Source organism: Elephantulus edwardii, unplaced genomic scaffold (genome assembly GCF_000299155.1).
Source record: "Elephantulus edwardii isolate Elephantulus edwardi_28Jun2011 unplaced genomic scaffold, EleEdw1.0 scaffold00108, whole genome shotgun sequence".
Lineage (NCBI taxonomy): Eukaryota > Metazoa > Chordata > Mammalia > Macroscelidea > Macroscelididae > Elephantulus > Elephantulus edwardii.
Window position 1 is genome coordinate 9258978 of NW_006399858.1, and position 13193 is coordinate 9272170.

A 13193-nucleotide genomic window follows, 5' to 3' on the forward strand; every position below is an offset into this window, starting at 1 on the left:
AATAATAAACGAATCATACCTAAAAACTATAGAGAATTGATACATAATTATGGAGCCTAGAAAAAACCATACATTTGTATTGTAATATTCTATTATTTATAATAACAATACAATTATTTTATAAAATCTTTCCTATATTGAAAACACTCTTAAAAGTTATTAAAAGAAATGTCCATTCTTATTTAACAGGAAAGAATATTGATGCTAAAAGAGGCAAAATGATTAGCACCATGATCACACAAATGTAATAAAAGACAGAATCTCAGAGCAAAGTTGTTTGGCACCAAACCCGCTACAATTCATTGCCTCTGCAAGTCAAAAGGAAATGTCACAAGTGCAAAAGGGAGGTATGTGCAAAGTGCTATTGGCATTCCTTCTCTCTGAGGAGATTAGAAAAGATTTCATGGAGGTATTTGATCTGAGACTTGAAAGAGGGTCAAATTTGACAGGAAGAAATGGGCATAGTAAAAATTATAAATCTAGGAGAACCATTGAAAGAAAGTAAAAGACAAGGAGGCAGGAAAGAATGCACATTGGAGGATTGGTAAGTGGTCCAGTTTGGCTGGCAAGCAGGCTCTGTAAAGGAGAGCAGTGGGAGATAATAAGGCTGGAAACTTGGTCAGAATCATGTCATGGAGTGATCTGAGTGTCTTGCAAAGGAATATGAATAGTTTTGGCAGACAATAGAGAGTTATGGAAAGTTTTTGAGAAAAGAATGATATAATCAAAATAGAGTGTTAAAAAGATTAATCTGGCAATAGGATTTAGTGTGGCTTGGAAGAGGCTAAGCACTTATGAGGCCAGGGCAATAATGCAGATAAGAAATAATAGTGGTCTGATTAAGGAGAGTGGAAGTAAAACTGGGGAGAAACAAAAGTGAAGTATGGTAAATATATCTATAGACCAATAAATGTATAAACAAATATATTTGAAAGAGCTACTTGACTAATTACATGAGAAAATATAAGTGTTAAAAGGAAGCTGGCTAGGGCTAGTGTAAAATAAAAGTAAAGCAAGTTATAAAAACTTGAGGTTTTTTTAAATAAAAATAATATATTTATAGAGATCTAGAGTGAACTCAGATTAGACTGTGTACAGTGCTTATCAGGAATATTGATAAAGAAAATCTAGAGCTGTGAAAACACTATCAATTACCTGCACTGCTATTTCCCCAGTTCTCTGAGCTTACCTGGAATCAGAGTAGAAGCTACAACCTTGGTTAAGAGCTTGATAAAGCTCTAAAAGTGATTAGGTATTTGTGAATTAGTGAAGTAGCCATTAAGAGATACATGGTCAAAAATGAGACTTTGATTTATTCCAAATAAAAGTATTTGTTAGTTGTGGCAATACTAGCTATTCAAACAGAAAATCCCTCCACTCTCAGTAGTCCAACCATCCATACCACAGAATTCATGTTTTACTTATCTGAGTCCGGCTGCATCCATCAGGGGATAGAGGACTCCATGTACTCATTTTTTTTTTTATAAATGGCTTTAAGGTCAATGTAGCACTGACTCAACTTCTCAGATGGAGAACAGACTAGAAAATTTTATGGAAAGTTTCTACAGGCCAAACTTAAAAATAATATGTTGCTATTGTTGTTACGTGCCATCGAGTCATTTGTGATTCATAGTGACCCTATGTACAAGAGCTCTAAACGCTGTTCTATCCTGTGCCAACCTAGCCATCTCAAACGCACTTATTCACACTGCTCCAGTCACAGAATCAATCCATCTCATTGAAGGTCTTCCTCTCCTTCGCCGCCCCTCCACTCTCCCAAACATGATGTCCCTCTCCAAGGACCCGTCCCTCCTTGCAACATGCCCAAAGTATGTCAGAAGAACCTTCAGAATCCTTAACTCCAAGGAACATTCCAGCTTCACCTTCTCCAGGACAAACCCATTTGTTCTCCTAGCAGTCCATGGTATATTCAACACTCTTCTCCAGCACCACAGCTCAAGGCATCAATTCTCTTTCTATCAACCCTATTCACTGTCCAACTCTCTGATGCATAGCACGTAATTGTGAAGTCTATAGCCTGGATCGGATGCACCTTAGTCTCCAGCCTGACATCATTGCTCTTCAGTACTCTTGAGAGGTCCCTCATAGCTGACTTTCCCAATGCAATTCATCTCTTGATTTCTTGGCTGCTATTACCAAGAGTGTTGATTGTGGAGCCAAGCAAACTAAAACTGCTAACTATCTCAATCTCTTCACCATCCATACTGATGCTGCCAATTGGCCCATTGGTGAGAATCTTTGAATGGGAGTCCCAGAACACATCTGATTGTGCTAATGTGAAACCTATATTTGGACCAAGAGGCAGTTGTCAGAACAGAGCAAGGAAACACTACATGGTTCAAAATCAAGAAGGGGGTCCATCAGGGATGTATTCTTTCTCCATACCTTTTCAACCTGTATGCAGAACAGATCATCCAAGACACAGGGCTGTACGAAGAGGAATGTGGCATCGGGATTGGTGGAAGAGTCATCAACAACCTGCATTATGCAGATGATATAACCCTGCTTGCTGAAAAAATAATATACACTCAATTACTCCACATTTTATTGGCAAAGCTCAGTTATGTGGCCTTAGCATATGCTTTAAAATACAGAAATATCTCTGAACTCAAGAGGATTCTGACTGTAGGTCAAAAATATGCCCTATACTCTATAAAGAGAATAGGAGATGAGGATAAATAAAAGGAACCACTGTGTCCTGGATAATAACATATAAATCATTAATGCTGTTGTGGGAAGAAATAGTCTAACAAATTACAAGACACTTGTCAAAATGAATTTCCTCTTCCTTGTGAGTCTGAACCACAGAATTTTCACACTTGGATGGTGTGTAAGGAAGTGAGCATGTATGAGATCCACAAGTTATGCATTAGATTCAGAAGAATGAAAGCGTATTCCTGAAACTCATACATCCAAAGGATTCTGAAGTGAAACCTAAAGTGCCCACCCATGCAAGGATCATCCATAGGACCAAGAGTAGCAAAGTCTATGTTTGACTAGTCTGTTCCTGCATTACTTTTCATTGTTTACATTATCCTCATGCTGGATGTTAGTGCAGATATGCAAATCCACACTTACGAAATGTACTGTTTGGAAATAGTATACCCAAACAGCCCAGTGATTTAAGAGCATGAAGTCATGGCAGATGAGCCACGTTGGGGACCAGCAGTCAAACAGAGGATTTAGTCAGTCACTGGACATTGTCCACCATCTTGTGTCAGATAATGTGATCCTTATCTTCGAGGAAAATATTAACACTAGATCAATTTCTTTGAATTAAATCTCCACAAGGTGACAGCATTCTTTGAAATTTCTGCCTGTCCTTTCCACCTTCCAATGTTGCTCACTGGGTCAATACTGCCACCTTGAATTTCTATTAGTGATCATTTTATAGATTAAGTATTCCCTCAGGTTATTGTTTTTGTTCACTTACTAAACCTGCCTATTGCTTAGCTGAAAGTAGAACCACAGGTGAGACCAATCTCAAGAGACAAGCAAGTTTAATTGTTTTTATCATTTCAAGTTTTGTACAACCTTTTTCTCCAACTCTGCATAACATGCTGTGCTATAATCCCTCTTAGAATGGTCACTAATAGTAGTTCAGTTCCTTCCAACCCAATTCTTGGCATCTCAGGGTAGAGAAAGCTGACCCTTGTTTGGGCCATTCGTCCTTTGAACTAATTGTTTCAAAATATTTTTAATTCTTTAGTTTTATTTGTTCCATATAAGAGAAGATAATATTTTCACCTTATAAAGCCATTGGTAAGCTTTTAAGATGCCACTGGGTCAGTCAAACTTGGTATAAAGCCTACTTTAGAGATATTACAGATCTGCTTTCAGATCTCATCTATAAAGCGACTACAGTAAAATAATGAGTCACATCAATTTTTTAGTTCCTCAGTATATATAACATTATGTTTACACTCTATAGTGGTCTGTTAAGTGTGCAAACACATTTAGGGAAACTTTGAAATAAGGCAGATATTACCAAAACATGACACTGAAACACAAAGTGAAGACAGATGGTTGGAAAACTGGCATCACTAGACTTGCTCACTGCAGGGTTACCCAAACCCTCAATTGTTTAAAAATTGCAGTATCTTCAAAGTCCAATATGTTAGGTTGGGACAAGGGGGCCAAGGGAGAAAATGAAGAATTCAAAGAATACAAACTTCGATAAGAAGAGTGAACAGACCCACCTACCTAGCAGAACTAATGGAAGAACCATAAATCACAGTGAAATATACCTCCCTTCCTTCCCTAAAGACTCTATTATAAAAGACCTCCCTGGTACCCTTGAAGATGTGACTTCCCCATTCTGTATCTTCAGCATGAGGAATCTCACCTAGGAACTCCCCTATCTTCCCCCCTTTAATAAAACTGTTTTAAGCTTTCTCTCATTCTCTCTGAATTTTTCCTTAAGTCTGCTAACCTAACATCTGCTGTGAGAAACCCAGGAGACAAGTTAATGTACTGTGTCCCACCTTAAGGTGAGTGAGTGCTGGCACTTCCCTACTCTCTCTCAAACCAGCCCATGCAGTGTCAAAATGCTTGAATGGTAATGTAAACTCCTGATTCTCTCCTTCTTCCCTGTTCTGTGTGGGCAGCTGCTGACTGGATCTCTACCCCTTTTAACTTTCTGATTTCTGTATTCTCCTCCTTTTTTTTGGAGACTCCTAAAGCTATACCCAATTGACTTCTAGGCATTTTAAGCCTCCATTCCAGGCTTTCCAGCCTTCCAGACATTCTGAACTCCAATGGTAAGCCAGGTCTGTCCCACTGGACTTCTGTCTGTACCTACCAAAAATCACAGATCTGCATCAGAAATTCAACTAGAAACACTGACCATTTCTCCCAGGCTATTGATCACATTCAGGGACATCTATGCTGCCTATAGCTGCTTTCTGCACCTGAGACTCCTGGTTTCCAGGACACCCTGAAACTCTCGTTGCCTCACTCACAGATCTGAGAACCATGGGTTGACAAATATCTAGGCCCTCAAGGGACAGTCTCTTGGGCTGCCTTCTCTCAAATTTCTCACACTTGTGTCTAGCTGAAAACCTCTGCCCCAAGAGACTGATCCTTTTTCTGTAACCAAGCAGCCACAATACCAGCTAACTAACAACTGTCAATGGCCTGAGAATAGAATAGAACCTTTAGTTTGAGATCTTGACAATTTCTGCCAGTGGACTTAAAGAAGCTTTGTATTTTGCTCCCATATCCCTCTCTCTGTCCCAGCCCCCTCTACTTACCTAGCATATTCTCCAGAACACACTGAAAATCTTTTGCTAAAAGCTGAACCCCTTTGATCTCCAGTTGCCCAGCCCTCTTCTATTCCAACCGATCCAAACTCAGTCATTCCTATCCCATCTCTTACATCATCTGTTGCCAGACATAAATGATCCCTCCAAGCTGAATCCTTTTGTTCCTCAATTGCTCCACCACCCATGTATTCTGACTAATCTAGACATGGTCACTCCCCTTCCAATAGTTACCAAGTCCCTCCTATGACCTCTTTGGAAGTTACAGGTATTTAAAACCCCATTCACATTCTCTCTCTCTCTGTCAAAACTGTTATAAACTCACTCACCTTTAATTCCACTGACCCCTAAAGCTTCTGTTTTCCTACTTCAGTCATATGCAAATGTTGCCTCACCACAAGAAGCACTTTCCAATTCTCCCTCCGACATCCCAGTTTCCTCTCCTTGAGCCCCTTCCAGACCCAGCCTGGAAAACTGTTCCATTCTCCTCTTCTCTCTCTCTCTTCCTCACCTCATTTTGTTCAGATGTCCAGTTAAAAGAAAGTTTTCTGCAACTAAAATACCACTCTCTTCGTCAATCTTGTCCTGCAAATAAAACATCACTTCCCTCCTATGATTACACCAGCAGCCCCAATCAGAAACACACACAATCAAATTTGCCAAGTCTCTCCGCTCCCACCTCCTCCCCTGCTTGCATGCCAGCTCAAGCAGCCCTCTCCCCTGTCCCACTCCAGGAAGTTGCCAGGGCAGAGGGGTTTATCAAAGAGCACTCAGCAATATACAGAAAAGGCTTGAACACCCCATTTGAGGCATTGCAAACATGGCCTTTAAAATTCCAGTGTCCAAGAGAAATAGATAGAAGCCAATAAAAAAATTCATGCCTGGCAGAAAGCAAATCTGAAAATCAAAGCTCTGATAACTGCCTTGGGGTAGCAGTTAATGATCCAAAAACACCTGCTCATTCTAAGAGCCAGTTTGCTCCTTCAGGTGTGCAAAGAGGGCCATTGGGGTAGCTGGTGCCCTAACCCCCGTCCTCCAAACGAGCCTGATAACACAGCCTTGACGTATCTGTAGGACACGGGGCCATTAGAAGGCCAGCTGCATTTAAGCACCTAGTCACAGTAGGGTAGCCCCTTCACCAAACCTGGTCCCTGTCCCAGCTGATCTCTCAGGCCTGGCCACTGAAGATCGAAGAGGCCCAGATTCAAAAACTCCCATCATCCTTGCCGAGCCCAGAGTAACACTTCTCATAGCTGGTAAGCCAGTTTCCTTTCTAATTGACAAGAGTGCTTCCTGTTCAGTACTCCTTTCCTTCTCGGGTCCCGTTTTCCCTTCCCAGGTCTCAGTAGTGGGGAGTTATGGCCTTCCCTCTAAGCCTCTTACCACTCAACTTTTCCTCAGTACCCTTGACAAACAAATACTCACCCATTCTCTTCTAATTATTCCCACATGTCCAACTCCACTGCTAAGCAGGGACCTCCTATCTAAACTTGGATCTATGTATCAATGAAAGTCAAGTGAACCTAGTTCACCTGACCAGCCGCTAGTTCTATCACGCTTAGCACTCCTTCCTTCCAAGCCTACACCTACATTACCCCTACCATCAGATGTTGTCAACCCTGTTGTATGGGTTACTTCAATCCCATCTGTATGTAGCCTCTCACTACAAAACTGTTTTTGTTACTCTGAAAAAAAAATCTTCCCTTTTCCCTGCTAGACCCCAATTTCCTGTCTCTGCACAACATCACAGAAGTTTAAAACCCATTATTACTCACCTACTTTCCAGTAAGATTCTTCCAAATAAGTTAATGATCTTTTATTGTGCAGTCCCTCCTCCAACTTTCACAAACTCACACTGCTCAACTTTTTAACTTCTTGGCCTCCAAGGGATACAGGATATCCTGTTCCAAGACCCAACTATCTCTCCTTCATCACGTATCTTGTTTTTCAATTGACCCCCACCACTAGAAGTTTAATGCTCATTCAGTGCAGAGACATTGAAAGCCTCAAGCCACCTCAAACCGCTGATCAAATCATCTCTCTTCTTGACTTTATTGGTTTCCTTAGACACTGGATTCCCAATTTTCCTTACTAGCGAACCCTCTTTATGATGCAGCAAAAGCCACCCCACAAAAACCTTTATACTCACCCCACATAGTAAGAAAAGCTTTTCTCAAGCTCTGATACCTCCTTCTACTGCCCCCACACCTTTGTTTACTAAATTCCTCTAAACCCTTCCACCTATACACTGATGAAAAATGAAGTATTGCTGTTGGTGTTTTAGCTCAGCTCCTTATATCCACCTTTCCCCCCATTTACGTACCTCTCTAGGCAGCTTAATATCACAATACAGAGGTGACCAGTTCTAGAAGCTGCAGCTCTCCTCACTAAAGAAGCACTGAGTCTTACTTTAAGAAGCTCCCTTCAGGTCTTCTCAAGCCATTAGCTTTGAGATCTGCTTTCACATCATTTTCTATCCTTACTTCCTCCTGAGCGGATACAAGAACTCTACCTACTTTTCCATGAAAACCCTGAGATCTTTCTCTCTCTCTCTCTCTCTCTCTCTCTCAATAGATGATACATATGGAGATGGAGATAGAGATGGAGAGAGAGAGAGAGAAAGACAGATTCTCCTCCTAATCTCCTTTAATCCAGCCACCCTATTGTCTCTTTACTTCCCTCCCTCCCATCAGGCAGCCTATGTTGTAGTATCCATAAGCAAGGTGTGGGAAGCAGCGAAACTTCCCAAGGACACAACCTCACAAAAAGCCGGGTTTATTGCCCCATTGAAACCCCTACATCTAACTAGAGGCCTGACTTTCAACATTTACACAGATTTTAAATATTCCTTTTAATCACTCATTGCCACTCTACTATCTGGTGCAAACGAGGCTTTATCACAACGAAATGCTCACTTATAGTTAATGGCAAGCTGATTATTCTTTTGTTAAAATCTCTTCAACTGCCCAAGTAGGTCACCATAATTAACTGCAAAGGACATCAGTCAAATTCTTCCCTTATCACCAAGGGAAACAACAAAGCAGACCATATTGCAAAAACTTTGGCCTTGCAACCACAACAGGCCACCCCCATCCTGTTTTTAACCATTCCAGATCTCCATCCAAAGTATACTATGGAAGAAAAGCATTCTTTCCTCCAAAATAGAGGCTGCCTAACTCCCAGTGGATAGATCATGGTAAATAGCATAGCAGCTTTGCCTCAAGAACAAGAAGCAGATATTGTAACGCAGGTGCATTAATCCTTACATATAAAAGCCCAAGCTCTTTTTAAGTTTTTCCAACCTTTGTTTCATTCCCGTTACTTGACACAGCCTCTTGAATCAGTCCAAGACAAATGCCTTACTTTTAAACTAATAAATCCTCAGGGGAACATCCAGTCCACACCCTAACACATCAACTCTGAGGCTACATACCTGAACAGGATTGGCAGATTGATTACAAACATATGGCAACCCACAGGAAATATAAGTATCTCCTAACTATGGAGATAGTTAGCATAGGTTGAAACCTTCTCTGGATAGATTGAAACCTTCCTCACCTGGCAAGAAACAGCAAAAGAAGTTGCTGAGACCCTACTCCAACATATCATCCCCAGATTTGGCCTCCCTACTTCTACCCACTCAGACTATGGTCCTAGCTTCATCTCCAAAGTCACCCAGCTTGTATCCTCTAGTTTAGGTATCTGCTGGAATCTGCATATATCATACCGCACCCAGTCTCCAGGCAAAGTAGAGCATGTGAATGGACTCATTAAATCCCATCTTACTAAACTGACTGTTGGACTACACAAGTCTTGAGTTGACTTACTTCCTATTGCCTGAGCCTATATCTTAGCAACAACCTGCTCACCATCCTTTCTGAGCCCCTTTGAACTAATGTATGGCCAAACTCCCCCTTTAGCGCCATATTTTATCTCTCCCTCCTTAGATAATGACTGTCGAAACACAGACTGCTGCATACCCAGACCCTCCTCTGAGAGTCTAGGTCAAACCAGTGAAGTTGCTCCAGGAGATGCAATTCTCATCAGGTGGCATGAGCCCAAGTCTTTCCAGCCACACTAAAGCAGACCTCATGCAGTCATCCTGACCACCACCACAGTTGTTAAGGTAACCCCCATTGACACCACCTTTCTAAGGTCACCTCTTAGATGGTGGGTTCCACTATTCTTTGCTTCACTCAGCAATCAAGACCTAGAGACTAAACTTCCACAAAGCAGTCTACACCAACCCCACACCCCATTGGCTCAGCAGACTGTTGCTGACAAAGATGCCAAGCAGCAATCACCATTTCAATATCACCTAAGGCAGTTTCATCCTATACGTTTTTTTGCTTTGTTTGCTTCCTATATGACCAAGTCCACTTATACTGTCAGAAGTAGACCGAGAGATATGGGGGTGTTTCCATATCAGTTATGCAAGATCCATGACATTTAAAGTATCAAATTTTTGTTTTATACTGTACAGGGAAACTTCTACCTTTGTATCTCAGATCCCTGGGATGCCAGGTGGCAGGCTGGGGTTAAAGGATAACTATATCCTACTGGATATAGTTCCTTGCCCTCTAGCATAATACATATAAGCAGAGAATATGTTCTAGATGCCAACACCCAAGTACAGGTCTCCAATGACATTCACCAAGCTGAGCAGGCAATGATAGAACAAGTCTCTAGAGAGACAAAAAATTATGCAGACCCTGACCTGAGTCCAAATTAGTGACCAAGCTTTCTCATTGTTTCCTGTGTGCCTCTTTACAATGACCTTTACTAGCAGCAGTACCAATCAGTTTCTCTGGACCACACTGCACCAAAACACCTCAAGCCGATTCACTAGCCCAAACTAAGTGCTTCACTATTCCAGGACACTTCCCTCTTTGGGAACCAGAGCTTGATAAGCAGACTAATCTCTCTCGCATATGTTACATAACTTCCTTGTTTGCACCCTCTGCAATGGAACACGGAAACTGTATACACAGAACAGCAAGCAACAAATGCTGGCGAGGCTGTGGAGAAACTGGAACCCTGATTCACTGTTGGTGGGAGTGTAAAATGGTGCAACCCCTGTGGAAAGCAGTATGGCGCTTTCTCAAAAAGTTGCAAATAGAGATACCATTTGACCCAGCAATTTCACTACTGGGAATATACCCTGAAGAGACCATAGCTGACACCCAAGCAGATATATGCACACCCATGTTTATTGCAGCTTTGTTCACAATAGCAAGGAGTTGGAAACAACCTAAGTGCCCATCAACAAACGAATGGCTAGAGAAGCTATGGTATATTCGCACAATGGAATACTATGCTGCATTAAAAAACAAGGAACTCATGCAATATTATTCAAAATGGTTGACTCTGGAGAACATTATGCTGAGTGAAATATCCCAGTCACAAAAGGATAAATATTACATGATGCCACTGTTGTAGAATGGGACTGTCCTTGGGGTTGGGGAGAGACTGAGTAAGATGGGTTCAATAATGTATACTGCACTGAAACAGAGGAGGGAGAAAACTGTTTAAAAGAGATATATAATTAGGTATTTCTGTCATCACAGGAGACTAGAGTGAGGGCTACATGGTGAAGGGGACCTGGGGGAGGGTTTGTAAAACAATGAAAGAATCTTTTCTTTTACTTTTCCATAATTTCTGGACTCATGTACTTATAACTTGTTAGTCAAATTTGTGTCTTCTAGGTTGCAACACCCCCATGATACATCTTCAAGGATATGAACATGTACGGCCAAGCACAATCAATAAGAGTGCATCTCAATTCCAAAATCAATCTCCATAATAGTCTATGTGTTTCCTACTGCCAAAGGGGCCCTTTAGAGTAGTGAGAGAAGATCTCCACCCTGAAACCCACAGCGTCCCTCTTCAGCAGGAAGTAGCTAAGAGAATACGCCATCCCCTTTTCCTTATGACTCAGGGTGAAGTCTCTCTCAGGGAGGAGTGATAGGGAATGGCAAAGGACGCACTGACAAAGAAGATTAATCAGAACTGGCTTTGACAAGCACTGTGGCATTTGGACAAGAACAAACTGGGAGGAGGGTAGAGAGAATAGTGCAACAATGAATGAATGGAAACCCAAAATCTCTGTAAATGTTTATGAAAATTAATAAAATATAGAAAAAAAAACAAAGTTAGCATAAACAAGCACATTGTAACTGAACCAAGACAACACTTTTAGTGTAATGAGACTCAGTACAGAATTCCACCAAAAAGGAAAAAAAAAAGCCCACAATCATACCCCAGCTCACCTTGTAAAGTGAATCTGAATTAACCTGGCTCCTCCCCATGCTCCAAATTAAGAAAGCAGCATTTCTCCCAATCATGGTTTAATTCAGTCTAGCCTCATTCTCTGTGTTCCCCCAGCATCTCCTCCCAACGGCTTTCCCTGTGTACCTGCAATATGCCTCTTTGCTATTATCTGAGGTGACTTCCAGCCTCATTCTAACGTCAGCTGACATTGCCAGCGCAGGTCACTCTAAAAAAGGAATGTTGTTATTACTAGTAAAGCCACAAGTCTTCTCCCAAATGAGTTCAAAACCCCATTTTTAGCCCAAATTCTTCTTTTTCTAGGATTGGTAGTAATCATAAGCATATTGTTATTAATCACTCCATGTCTCTTTAAGTTCTTACTTCACATCAAGGAGATAACCAACTTAATTCTCCCCTGGCCACTGATTCCAGACCAACTCACTCCAACCTCTGAGCCCCAGATCTTTGTCCAAGTTCAGCAGGAAGTAGCTAAAATAAAGATATGTCAACCTGTTTTATCACTAAAGAGGCTGGGGTGTTAGGTCCGAACAGGAGGAGGAAAATGGGGAGCGGGGGGGGGGATGAAGAATTCAAAGAATATAAACATTGACAAGAAAAGTGAAGAGTCCTGACCACCTAGCAGAACTAATGGACAAACCACAAATCACAGTGGATTGCATCTCCCTTCCTTCCCTAAAGACTCCATTATAAAAACCCTCCCCAATACTCTCGAAGGTGTGACTTCCCCATTCTGCATCTTAAGAATGAGGAATCTCTATCCCCCACCCCACCCCATCCCGCCCCTTAATAAAACTACATTAAGCTTTTTCTCATTCTCTCTGATTTCTTCTTTAATTCTCTTAACCTAACACAATAAAGAAAAGGGCAACTAATCAAGGTTGGCAAGCAGTCAAGTGTAGAATAACAGTTTAGAAATACCAAGTTTCCCTGTGAAACCATGAAATGGGTCAAAATAAAGCAAAGATCTCTCAAGATGTATTCATATATATTTCCAATCAGACTTTCTTTGGAGACATGTCCTGAAGCTACTGGAGTTGCTTATCTATGTTCTCAAAGAGCTGGAAGCTCCTAACTGTTGACAAGTACCTAGAGTGACTGATGAGTGTAGAAGTACAAACTTTTTAATTGAAGTTAAGATTTCATTTGTCGGGGCGGGCTGCCCTCGGCCCCAGCTCAGGGTGAGCCGTCGCGGCCCTCAGAGTGAGCTACTCGGTCCCCAGATTGTGCCATCTGACCCCTGAGTGGGGAAGGGGGGGGGGAGAAAGCCTAGGATATCCAGAGAATGTTACCTAGGCCACCTTCTGCCACCCTCGCCCCCCAGTAAACCTGAAAGCAATACCCTCAAAGCCCTTCTATTTGTAACTCACAAATTTGTTCTCTCTAGATTTGCTCCATTTCCTATAGGTAACCTTAACTCTGAGCTTTACTCTAGAATTGACCCTGAACCCAGTGCCAGTGACAAAAAGGAAATACAACTGACAGCTAAGGAAGCAAAGGAGGATGGAGCCTCTGGATTCAACCAGCCATCCCCATTGGACCCACCTGGGAAAACACTTTGCAATCCAGAGGGGAGCAAATGACAGGAAAATATCTTCTAACAGAGCAAGAAGGCAAGCAGCT